Source organism: Diorhabda sublineata, chromosome 9 (genome assembly GCF_026230105.1).
Source record: "Diorhabda sublineata isolate icDioSubl1.1 chromosome 9, icDioSubl1.1, whole genome shotgun sequence".
NCBI lineage: Eukaryota > Metazoa > Arthropoda > Insecta > Coleoptera > Chrysomelidae > Diorhabda > Diorhabda sublineata.
The window spans coordinates 272,822-285,610 of record NC_079482.1 but is presented as its reverse complement, the minus strand read 5'-3'; the positions used below and the strand labels follow the sequence as shown (position 1 = coordinate 285,610).

The following is a 12,789-nucleotide window of genomic DNA, read 5'->3' as shown; positions in this document are numbered from 1 at the left end:
AAAGCGGATCTACAGACTTACGTGCGAATTGTGCTTTATATTTGATATTCCACAGACGTATTGCAAGATATTCCATCAACTATTCATACTACGATCGATTATTCGAAATATTCTTATACGAAAGTCGTGCTAATGACGCACAGATGGCGCCGCTATCGCCAAATTTACGAAGTACCAACTTTCGAAATACTACGTGTCAAATTTTATGACAGTCAGTTTACGATGTTGTCAAATTTACTTCTCTCCAGGTTTAATTAGTATAAAGAATCGTATGAGGATTATGGAGTATCTATCTCTTGATATCTGAATATTCGTTTCGTTAACTGATGGATGGCAACCGCAACCAACCGTCTTCATTCCATTAGACAGGGTGAATCTAAAAATGTAATTAATCCCTCGTCACACAACGTCATTATCTTGAAATGACACTTTTGAGGTTATGATTAATTTAATAATCCAAATTTAAGATGAAGGTAATAAAAAGTTGGACAAACATTTTTACATTCTCATTAATATCAAAAAATTTCGATATATTCGTACTCTAATTAAAAAGCGAGTAAATTAAAATCGTAGGATATATTTTTGAACGATAAAATTAACTCTATCTCTGGTTACAAACGGGACAAATTAATTTAATTGTATATAGGTAAACAATAGAGGGATTAACAAGAAACTAATCATTCATCAATGTGATACAGGAAACATCGTCAGATCTATACCAGAACACCAACAATGGAATATCTGATACGCTATAGAATAAATAGAAATTGATTGGAGAGTTGGTATGGAAATTTGAGCTGTACAAGGTGATCGTTAATCTACTAGTTTAGTTTGAAGTGTAGGAAATATAGAGATACTACGAGTTTTGATCGAAAAACGAGGCCAATACCTATATAACATCTACTTCAACTAGTATGTCTCAACTAATTTTGGTTGAAGCTGAAATTGGTAAAGAATCGTTGTCAGTTGTTGGGGAGGAAGATCAAGACACGTCCTCGACTTTAAAACATATGAAAATGTGCTAAAACCTGCTCGTTTTAATAGAAAGGTTTCAGTCCACAAAAGTCTTCCTTATGTATCCACATCCATCTTACTCAGTGTAAGAGTAAAGTTTCGATTTTCCTCTATATGAAAAGGTCACTCCGGAGCAGTTGAAAAGAAGCTTTCCATCAACGAGAGAAACGTAATTTGAAATAAAATTAAGGAATGATAAAATCGCCATCGAAATGATGACCGTTTCTACAAAAGACGACTTCCTCTAAACGCGAACAGAAGTTATTGAATAACTTCTTCAATAATGCTGCTATTTCGAATATTCTTTTTGAACTGATCGATAGTTTTTGAATTAATACTGTAGATTGGATCTACTAGGAGGCCGTTCTGTTCAAACCACGTCCTAGAATTCGCTTTTCTTGAAGTTTTGCAACCATTTTAGGACTTTGCTATAGTTTATCGTGCACAAATTTGCGATTCTCGCTATTCCAGTTACGAAAATTTTGCCAGTTTACAAACCCATTCCTATGGGACAAAGATATTGTCGAAATTGGGAAATAGATTAATCATTTCATCATTAAATACGAGCTTTTCCCTGAAATCACATTCTTACAATTCTTGTGTTTTTGGAACGGATGCAATTTCGTGCGAGTAAACAATCAGTCCAAACAAACAGCCCCAGGAACTCTTGTACAACCTTTTGTTTATGGTTTAAACGTTGAATTAGTCTCTACAAAACCCTTTACCGATATTTACGTCAATTTAGCACTTGGAGCTTCATTAATTCGTCGTAAACTATAACATTATAATCGCCTGGTAGAGGAAACTTCTTGAACGCGCCTTCCAAACGATATTAATTCCCCCCGCCAGCTTAAAATGCACTTTCTATTGCACCAACCTGTATGGAATGTATCAAAAAGTGTCCGTTGTTATTAGTAGCTATATTATAAGAGTTTTCTTAGTGGGATTGTGGCAAAATTAAATGCCAAAGTGTACTATTCTTAATATATTTCGAATACGTATGAATCTGATGACAAAACATGTTCGGGATCACTTCTATCGATATTTACATCAATTTAGCACTTGGAACTTCATTAATTCGTCGTAAACTATAACATTATAATCGCCTGGTAGAGGAAACTTCTTGAACGCGCCTTCCAAACGATATTAATTCCCCCCGCCAGCTTAAAATGCACTTTCTATTGCACCAACCTGTATGGAATGTATCAAAAAGTGTCCGTTGTTATTAGTAGCTATATTATAAGAGTTTTCTTAGTGGGATTGTGGCAAAATTAAATGCCAAAGTGTACTATTCTTAATATATTTCGAATACGTATGAATCTGATGACAAAACATGTTCGGGATCACTTCTATCGATATTTACATCAATTTAGCACTTGGAACTTCATTAATTCGTCGTAAACTATAACATTATAATCGCCTGGTAGAGGAAACTTCTTGAACGCGCCTTCCAAACGATATTAATTCCCCCCGCCAGCTTAAAATGCACTTTCTATTGCACCAACCTGTATGGAATGTATCAAAAAGTGTCCGTTGTTATTAGTAGCTATATTATAAGAGTTTTCTTAGTGGGATTGTGGCAAAATTGAACGCCAAAGTGTACTAATCCGAATATATTTCGAATACGTATGAATCTGATGACAAAACATGTTCGGGATCACTTCTATCGATATTTACATCAATTTAGCACTTGGAACTTCATTAATTCGTCGTAAACTATAACATTATAATCGCCTGGTAGAGGAAACTTCTTGAACGCGCCTTCCAAACGATATTAATTCCCCCCGCCAGCTTAAAATGCACTTTCTATTGCACCAACCTGTATGGAAAGTATCAAAAAGTGTCCGTTGTTATTAGTAGCTATATTATAAGAGTTTTCTTAGTGGGATTGTGGCAAAATTGAACGCCAAAGTGTACTAATCCGAATATATTTCGAATACGTATGAATCTGATGATAAAACATGTAGCTGATTATCCTGAAGGAAAATTCTCAATAATGGAACCGTTTTGTTAGGAAAACAGTACATTTTATCTGTAAAAACATCATTTTGTTTTAGTCGAATCGTCGAATCCGAATATTTGTTCATTTTTTATTTAAAACTCGAGGTTTTAATATTAAATTCTTCGTTCGTACGAATATGAGTTAGATTTATGAACCACATAATGGAAATTTGTATTTACCGACAAGCCATTTTGTATTAGAACATTCTGCGGCTCATGAATTGAATAATACCGTAAAATCTTTCGAAATAAGTCAACTAAATACACTGCTTTAAATGCGAACAACTTTTATTAAAATAACGACGATTATTCCAATTGGAAATCAACATCTACAACAATTATTGTTTTGTTTGTGAGCCAATGGAAGCGTGATGTTGTCTTTCATCAAAAACCCACAGAAATCTGCGATTGATTGACTGTTTTTTTTTACGTTTCACTGGAAGCAACCTTTCAAATAGACACGAACAACAAACAACTACGAAAACACAAATAATCGGAATGATTGGAAAAACGACTCGTTACGTTGATTACGAGAAATGGGAAATAAATTTTCAGTTGTTTAAAATAGTTTTACTCGGATGTGATAATAAATAGTTCAAGATAGTTGCAAAAATCTAAACAAATTCTGTTCATAAAGTACGACATAGAAATAAGTTGCCCCGTACTACAGAATTCTATATAAATATTAACGTTGTGGACAAAGTTCTTTCAAAAAGATTGTGTACAAGGATTTCTAATAGAGAAAAACAACAAGCGAATGAAAAAACAACGAGAAATCATTTGTGGCGACTGTATATACTTCAAGCAAGCTCTTCGAGACCTTAATAAACCTTTTATTTTGGATAGATGCGCCGCATTTTCAGCATCTCTTTTGTATTTGAATTTTTATGGCAAGATCCTTCGATCTTATCTTATCTATTTTTCGCAGTATGTTTTGTTATAAGAAAATTCGCTTTAGATTAACCTAAACTTGAATATTTCTCTGCTAGAACCTTATATAATTGCATCAGCTTGAATCGATTTTTCTTTGCGACGTCCTTAAAGTATATTCTCACCCCCAGAATCTATGATAGAAGGACATTGATTGATTGCAGTCAATTTTTACCCTGAAGAAATGTTTAGTAAAATACGGGTAGAACTATCAGATGAAATCGAAGATGCAATCGACAATATTAGATATGTCGACGATATTAACAATGAAGAAGTACAAAATATTTGTAGTTACTTTATCTAACGATAAACGATTAAGACAAATATACTGGTACAACTAAAATTAAGACTAGTCAGGTACCACGTATTTTCGTGCGTAGCGCCAACATGGACGTTACGCAGAGCTAGGGAAGTAGTAAGAGTAAAAAAGGGACCATGGAGAAGAGAGAATTCGTGGTTGTACAACCTACTCCAGTAGTTTGAAGTGTCATCTATTGATCTGGCAATTAAATAGGTGTCGAAGTTTGGCAGAGTCTTCTAGTCTACAACTTTTTTCAAAATTTGAACGTTTATTTAAGAAAAACATGTACTATAGTATTGTTCAAAGTATTGCCCATCTGAAGCTACGATCTTTTACCATCTTTCTAGTAATTTGTGGATCCCATCCCAAAAGAACTGCGCCTGCTTGGCAGTCAAGAATGAATCAAACCAATTTTTGATGTCTTGTACTGATGAGAACCGTTTTTCAGTTACGGTATTCTGCATCGATTGGAACAAATGGTAGTTAGAAGGAGCAAGGACCGGGCTATAAGGAGGGTGAGGATTTAGCAGCTGTTAATACGGCGCACCCTTCTGATCCCACCAAATAGAGAGCATCACCTTCGCGCCATGAATATTCGGCTTTGCCGTTGAATTGGTTGATTTTTTGCGCTTGGGGTTGTCGTAATGGATCCATTTTTCGTCACCAGTAACAATCCGTTGCAAAAATGACGTTCCGGGCATGCAAAACCGCCTTTCGACGTCTCCCGGCTTGAGTTCATGCGGAACCCAATTTCCTTGCTTTTAAAAGTTTTGAAATGGCTGCCTGAGCGACACCCAAAGATTCTTTGAGGTCTTCTTGTGTTTGGCAACGATCTTCCTTCATCTTCATCGTCTTCCAAGACAAAATCACCACATATTTATCAAGAACAAAATTCGACATATTTGAGTGGAAAAAAAATTATTGTTGTTAACGCTTCAAATGAATGGACATGTACTGAACAGACGTAGCTTTCCAAGGCAGTTTCGGAATAATGGAATGACGTAATATCATACAAGTGACGCCATCTGTTATCAAACAACACTAATTAAGTTATAGACGTTGGAATATTACTTATTGGACGCGCCTGTACGTGATTTCTTGGTTGAAAATAGACAAATTCCTCAAGTGGAAGTTGAAGGAGTAAAATATTGTCGGAGGAAACTTTTTAATTCGCCAGTCCTGTCTTCGACAGCATAAACCATCCCGTTGTCTAAGTTGCCTCATAATTAGAGTGAGTGTCGTTTTAGAAATTATGAATGCAGAGAGAGGGCTCTTTCATCGAGGACTCTCTCTCTCATTTCATTTTTGTTTTCCGTCATGAAATTTTATTCTTTCGTGTGTTTTTATAGCGGAAAGTTTCGTGATGCGAATTTTTATTGTCTCCGTATACATTGTTTGTAAAGGTAACTTTGTATAGTAGGCTCGCGACGTGTTTTCTTTTTTGTACACGATTTGCCCAAGATTTTCGTTATTATAATAAAAAAAAACTTCGATCTCACTGTATCTTATTAATATCTAATATCGTTTAAACGTTTTTAATCGACGATTTATAATAAAGGGAAACGATCATCCATAATAAGAATCGAGATAAAAGGTTTGTTTTTCAAACAATTGAAACGTTTCTGGCGGATTAAGTAAATGATAGACATTTATATCTGGTCGTCCTCCGGTTTTATAGTGTAATTTTAGGATTGAACGAACACACTCTATTTAATTTCTCGAATTGTTATCCCTAAGAGGGCAATTAACTTTTTTGTCTGTTTACTGCGTCGCCGAAAGAAAAAGGGATTTCGAAGGGATCTTCCCGAGAAAAAGATAAATAGCTCCCTATAAATCTCTTTCGAAAAATAGTGTTTGCCGATGAACTTTATTCGTTGATACTACTTTGAGACGGGATTTATTACTAATTTAAACTTTTTTTTTTTTTTTTTATTTAAAATTATTGAAAGATTGTAATAGGTAAGAAATAAATCATCGGACAAACTAATTTTTCTTTTGTCGCACGGATAAACTTTGGACTACGTACTTTATTTTCAAATAATAACGAGAATTTAAAATATATTATTTCGCGACTAAATAATTTGCTATAAATGTGTCTCGTCGGAGTTGGAGGTCTTCTAAAACAAAGTTCGAAACAAGTTCGTTAATATAAGTTTCTTAAACTTCATACAAGTTTTTTGGTGTTAGAATATATTTTTGTAACGTAACGAAAATGATATTTTCGACGAGATGAATAAATATAAAACATACTGCAATTATCAGCTCAAGAACATACAGACTGTCCCGGGTGTCTTGAATTATAGTTCTTCAAAATCACTTATGTTTAAGTACATTTTCTAAATTATACATTCGACAATTGTAAGGCTTTAACCTAACAAAACTTAGCTTAACCTAATCTAAACATAACCTAACCTAACCTAAATTAAATACTAATTATTATCTATTACTATAACCTATAATTTTGTTATTAATTGTGGTTTTTTTCTGTATATTGAAATTTTATCGTATTTGTATATTTATTTAGTTATCTTTATGTTTTTTTATTAGTTTTTACAAGGTTTTGTCTACTAATTGTGACAATTTTTCGACAATAAATCATTTCTCCTTGTTTAACATCCTTGTTAACCTAACCTAACCTAACCTAATCTAACCCAACCTAATCATAACCTAACCTAACCTAAATTAAATACTAATTATTATCTATTACTATAACCTATAATTTTGTTATCAATTGTGGTTTTTTTCTATATATTGAAATTTTATCGTATTTGTATCTTTATTTAGTTATTTTTATGTTTTTTTATTAGTTTTTACAAGATTTTGTCTACAAATTGTGACAATTTTTCGACAATAAATCATTTCTCCTTGTCTAACCTCTTTGTTAACCTAACCTATCCTAATCTAACCTAACCTAACCTAACCTAACCTAATCTAAATTAAATACTAATTATTATCTATCACTATAACCTATAATTTTGTTATTAATTGTGGTTTTTTTCTGTATATTGAAATTTTATCGTATTTGTATATTTATTTAGTTATCTTTATGTTTTTTTATTAGTTTTTACAAGGTTTTGTCTACTAATTGTGACAATTTTTCGACAATAAATCATTTCTCCTTGTTTAACATCCTTGTTAACCTAACCTAACCTAACCTAATCTAACCCAACCTAATCATAACCTAACCTAACCTAAATTAAATACTAATTATTATCTATTACTATAACCTATAATTTTGTTATCAATTGTGGTTTTTTTCTATATATTGAAATTTTATCGTATTTGTATCTTTATTTAGTTATTTTTATGTTTTTTTATTAGTTTTTACAAGATTTTGTCTACAAATTGTGACAATTTTTCAACAATAAATCATTTCTCCTTGTCTAACCTCCTTGTTAACCTAACCTAACCAAATCTAACCTAACCTAAACATAACCTAACCTAACCTAACCTAACCTAAATTAAATACTAATTATTATCTATTACTATAACCTATAATTTTGTTATTAATTGTGGTTTTTTTCTATATATTGAAATTTTATCGTATTTGTATATTTATTTAGTTATTTTTATGTTTTTTTATTAGTTTTTACAAGATTTTGTCTACAAATTGTGACAATTTCTCGACAATAAATCATTTCTCCTTGTCTAACCTCCTTGTTAACCTAACCTAACCTAATCTAACCTAACCTAAACATAACCTAACCTAACCTAACCTAAATTAAATACTAATTATTATCTATTACTATAACCTATAATTTTGTTATTAATTGTGGTTCTTTTCTGTATATTGAAATTTTATCGTATTTGTATATTTATTTAGTGATTTTTATGTTTTTTTATTAGTTTTTACAAGATTTTGTCTACAAATTGTGACAATTTTTCAACAATAAATCATTTCTCCTTGTCTAACCTCCTTGTTAACCTAACCTAACCAAATCTAACCTAACCTAAACATAACCTAACCTAACCTAACCTAACCTAAATTAAATACTAATTATTATCTATTACTATAACCTATAATTTTGTTATTAATTGTGGTTTTTTTCTATATATTGAAATTTTATCGTATTTGTATCTTTATTTAGTTATTTTTATGTTTTTTTATTAGTTTTTACAATATTTTGTCTACAAATTGTGACAATTTTTCAACAATAAATCATTTCTCCTTGTCTAACCTCCTTGTTAACCTAACCTAACCAAATCTAACCTAACCTAAACATAACCTAACCTAACCTAACCTAACCTAAATTAAATACTAATTATTATCTATTACTATAACCTATAATTTTGTTATTAATTGTGGTTTTTTTCTATATATTGAAATTTTATCGTATTTGTATCTTTATTTAGTTATTTTTATGTTTTTTTATTAGTTTTTACAAGATTTTGTCTACAAATTGTGACAATTTTTCGACAATAAATCATTTCTCCTTGTCTAACCTCCTTGTTAACCTAACCTAACCAAATCTAACCTAACCTAAACATAACCTAACCTAACCTAACCTAACCTAAATTAAATACTAATTATTATCTATTACTATAACCTATAATTTTGTTATTAATTGTGGTTTTTTTCTATATATTGAAATTTTATCGTATTTGTATCTTTATTTAGTTATTTTTATGTTTTTTTATTAGTTTTTACAAGATTTTGTCTACAAATTGTGACAATTTTTCGACAATAAATCATTTCTCCTTGTCTAACCTCCTTGTTAACCTAACCTAACCTAATCTAACCTAACCTAAACATAACCTAACCTAACCTAACCTAACCTAAATTAAATACTAATTATTATCTATTACTATAACCTATAATTTTGTTATTAATTGTGGTTTTTTTCTATATATTGAAATTTTATCGTATTTGTATCTTTATTTAGTTATTTTTATGTTTTTTTATTAGTTTTTACAAGATTTTGTCTACAAATTGTGACAATTTTTCGACAATAAATCATTTCTCCTTGTCTAACCTCCTTGTTAACCTAACCTAACCTAATCTAACCTAACCTAAACATAACCTAACCTAACCTAACCTAACCTAAATTAAATACTAATTATTATCTATTACTATAACCTATAATTTTGTTATTAATTGTGGTTTTTATCTGTATATTGAAATGTTATCGTATTTGTATCTTTATTTAGTTATTTTTATGTTTTTTTATTAGTTTTTACAAGGTCTTGTCTACAAATTGTGACAATTTTTCGACAATAAATCATTTCTCTTTACGCGAAGGCCAGTGGCGGCTCATCTCCAATAGTTAACAATCCGTAACTTTTCCAGGGACAACCTGTACAATTTAAAGATAGTAAAAATAGATTTTTCAATCAATTTTTCAACAAAAAGGTACTCTTTGTTTAACTCGATAAAATTTACGGTTCGGGAGATATTTGGTGTTTTAGATCTTTGTACATACCAAGGAAATTATTCGTCATAAAGAGACATTCTGAAAAAAATTATCATAAATTGTGATTACTGAATATTGAAAATACTGCGTACTGTCAAACGTCGTGTTACTTACATAAGGAAAAAAATTGAAATAGCCTGCAACTTATCAAATAAAGAATGTAATAAATATTCGAAGCGACGTTTCTATTTATTAGAGCTACTTTGGTCTCAAATAATTTTCTAATATGCTCGGCAAAACTCGGCAAAAGTCAACGAAAGACACCATCATCGTTACCTAGTCCAAATATCAAAGAACCAAATCAAAAGAATGTTGATTGGCTTTTTTGATTCCAGCGGCGTAGCTCATCTTCAAGGTCATAGCCCCAATCAAACCTTTTATTAAAACCGAAACAATGTTGATTCGCTAATTTGAGGTAGATATAAAACTAGTTATTACATGCTACACTCGTTATTATCTAACGACATGCCCCGCGCGTTTTACTAGCTTGACATTGTCCCGTGTGACTTGTTCTTATTTCCAAAGAGGTATCAAATAATACAGATTCTATAATATTGAAAAGACCAAGAAAGAACTATGGGAAAGTACTGGGACTTGTGTCCCAGTTCTCTGAAACTTCCGGTTATATGGGAAGTGGACCCAAACTTATCGTGGTCTATACGTATATCGAAAACGGAAAATATCGCAGGCTCGATTAATAAACCTATCAAATTCCCCGTATATTACCAACAAATTGAAATAATTTTCATTAATAAATCCTGATCGGGACATAAAGAGGAAAAATGGGGTTGCCATTTGAAAAAATTAAATTTTCGAAATTGGTAGATAGCGAAGTTCGGAACCATTTTCTGAACACCCTATATAAATTTGTGTTAAGGTTTTCACAAATTTTGAAAGATGTAAGTGTTATTTGTTCAAATCCCAAAAATATTAGACCTGACTCGCTTAAATTTGGAAATATAATTTTTTTAGTGGGGGGCCAAAAATTTCGAAAATGTGAAATAATTAAAAAATGATGCCTTGCATAAAGTTATATTGAAATTTCGCGTAAATTCCGAAAATTTAATAAAATGTAGCGCTTAAAATAACGAAGTTTGGGTGTTTTATACCGGAGGTTTCAGAAAACTGAAATAATTTTAGTTGAAACGTGCATTTCGGAAAACCCATTTTCAGAACACTAATCGCAGTTGTTTCCCATATACAAACACCCTGTACATAAGATACTTACGACTAGTACTACATACAAAGTGTAATGTCTGGTAACAATTCAATTAAATCTATTTTTTCAATCGAACTATTCTAGAAACTGCTAATGAAATTATGTTATTTATATAAAATTTTTTTGTTCAGTTACTATTTTCTTCTAATTTCTTTTTACTTTTTAATACTTTAACAAACCAAATATATATTTTCTTTTTTCATAATTCGTTCTTTACATTAAATTACGTCCGTAAATATCCTTTTTTTTTTTTTTTCGAACCCCTATTTTCGAATTTATCGTATGAGTTGGTAGTTGGTAGTTAATTTCCGGCCTCATCGGTAAATTAAATTCCCTTTTTCTCGAACTCTATTTGAAAAATTAATTCTTCTCGCCATTAGGCGTTGTGTGGCAGTAAAGAATTAGCAAATCTCTTTCTACAAAAATTACTCCAACTCCAGTGGCGTTCCAATTTAACTCAATGAATTTCTGGAACCGTTGATCCGATTCTGTTCACTACACTACACGCGTTTCAGCTTCTCGATCTTGCTGCCGATCTTCTGGTTGCTTCACCAGCGGATCCCCGTCTCTTCTTCACCCATCCGACTACATCTGTCAACCCCAGAGGTTTACCCCGGTTATTGATTTAAAGAAGATTGAATTTGCAGTCTACTGGATCATAGTCTTTCTCTTTATATTAAACTGTCTATTTAATCTGGAAAAACCATCATCTGCTTAGCATATAAATCGGATCCCCCAGGTTCCCATCGTGTATCCTCTTTCTGGATTTATACCGTCTTTCTATCTGATTCCTGTTGTCTCGATCTTGAGATGTAGCTCCACCTGCCGATCTTCTGGTTGTTTCACCAGCGGATCCCCGTCTCTTCTTCACCCATCCGACTACATCTGTCAACCCCAGAGGTTTACCTCGGTTATTGATTTAAGGAAGATTGAATTTGCAGTCTACTGGATCATAGTCTTTCTCTTTATATTAAACTATCTATTTAATCTGGAAAAACCATCATCTGCTTAGCATATAAATCGGATCCCCCAGGTTCTCATCGTGTATCCTCTTTCTGGATCTATACCGTCTTTCTATCTGATTCCTGTTGTCTCGATCTTGAGATGTAGCTCCACCTGCCGATCTTCTGGTTGTTTCACCAGCGGATCCCCGTCTCTTCTTCACCCATCCGACTACATCTGTCAACCCCAGAGGTTTACCTCGGTTATTGATTTAAGGAAGATTTAATTTGCAGTCTACTGGATCATAGTCTTTCTCTTTATATTAAACTGTCTATTTAATCTGGAAAAACCATCATCTGCTTAGCATATAAATCGGATCCCCCAGGTTCTCATCGTGTATCCTCTTTCTGGATCTATACCGTCTTTCTATCTGATTCCTGTTGTCTCGATCTTGAGATGTAGCTCCACCTGCCGATCTTCTGGTTGTTTCACCAGCGGATCCCCGTCTCTTCTTCACCCATCCGACTACATCTGTTATCTGGTAGCAGGCCTCTTTAATGTCTACCCCAGAGGTTTATCCCGGTTATTGATTTAAGGAAGATTTAATTTGCAGTCTACTGGATCATAGACTTTCTCTTCATATTAAACTGTCTATTTAATCTGGAAAAACCATCATCTGCTTAGCATATAAATCGGATCCCCCAGGTTCTCATCGTGTATCCTCTTTCTGGATCTATACCGTCTTTCTATCTGATTCCTGTTGTCTCGATCTTGAGATGTAGCTCCACCTGCCGATCTTCTGGTTGTTTCACCAGCGGATCCCCGTCTCTTCTTCACCCATCCGACTACATCTGTTATCTGGTAGCAGGCCTCTTTAATGTCTACCCCAGAGGTTTATCCCGGTTATTGATTTAAGGAAGATTTAATTTGCAGTCTACTGGTTCATAGTCTTTCTCTTTATATTAAACTGT

The 12,789-nt window shown here is 32.5% G+C and overlaps 1 protein-coding gene across 3 annotated transcripts in view; it reads left to right on the top strand.

Annotated features, from left to right (window-relative positions):
- LOC130448746 (cadherin-87A) overlaps window positions 1-12,789 on the top strand; it is a 213,180-nt gene that overhangs the window by 179,329 nt on the left and 21,062 nt on the right. The window lies entirely within an intron of this gene.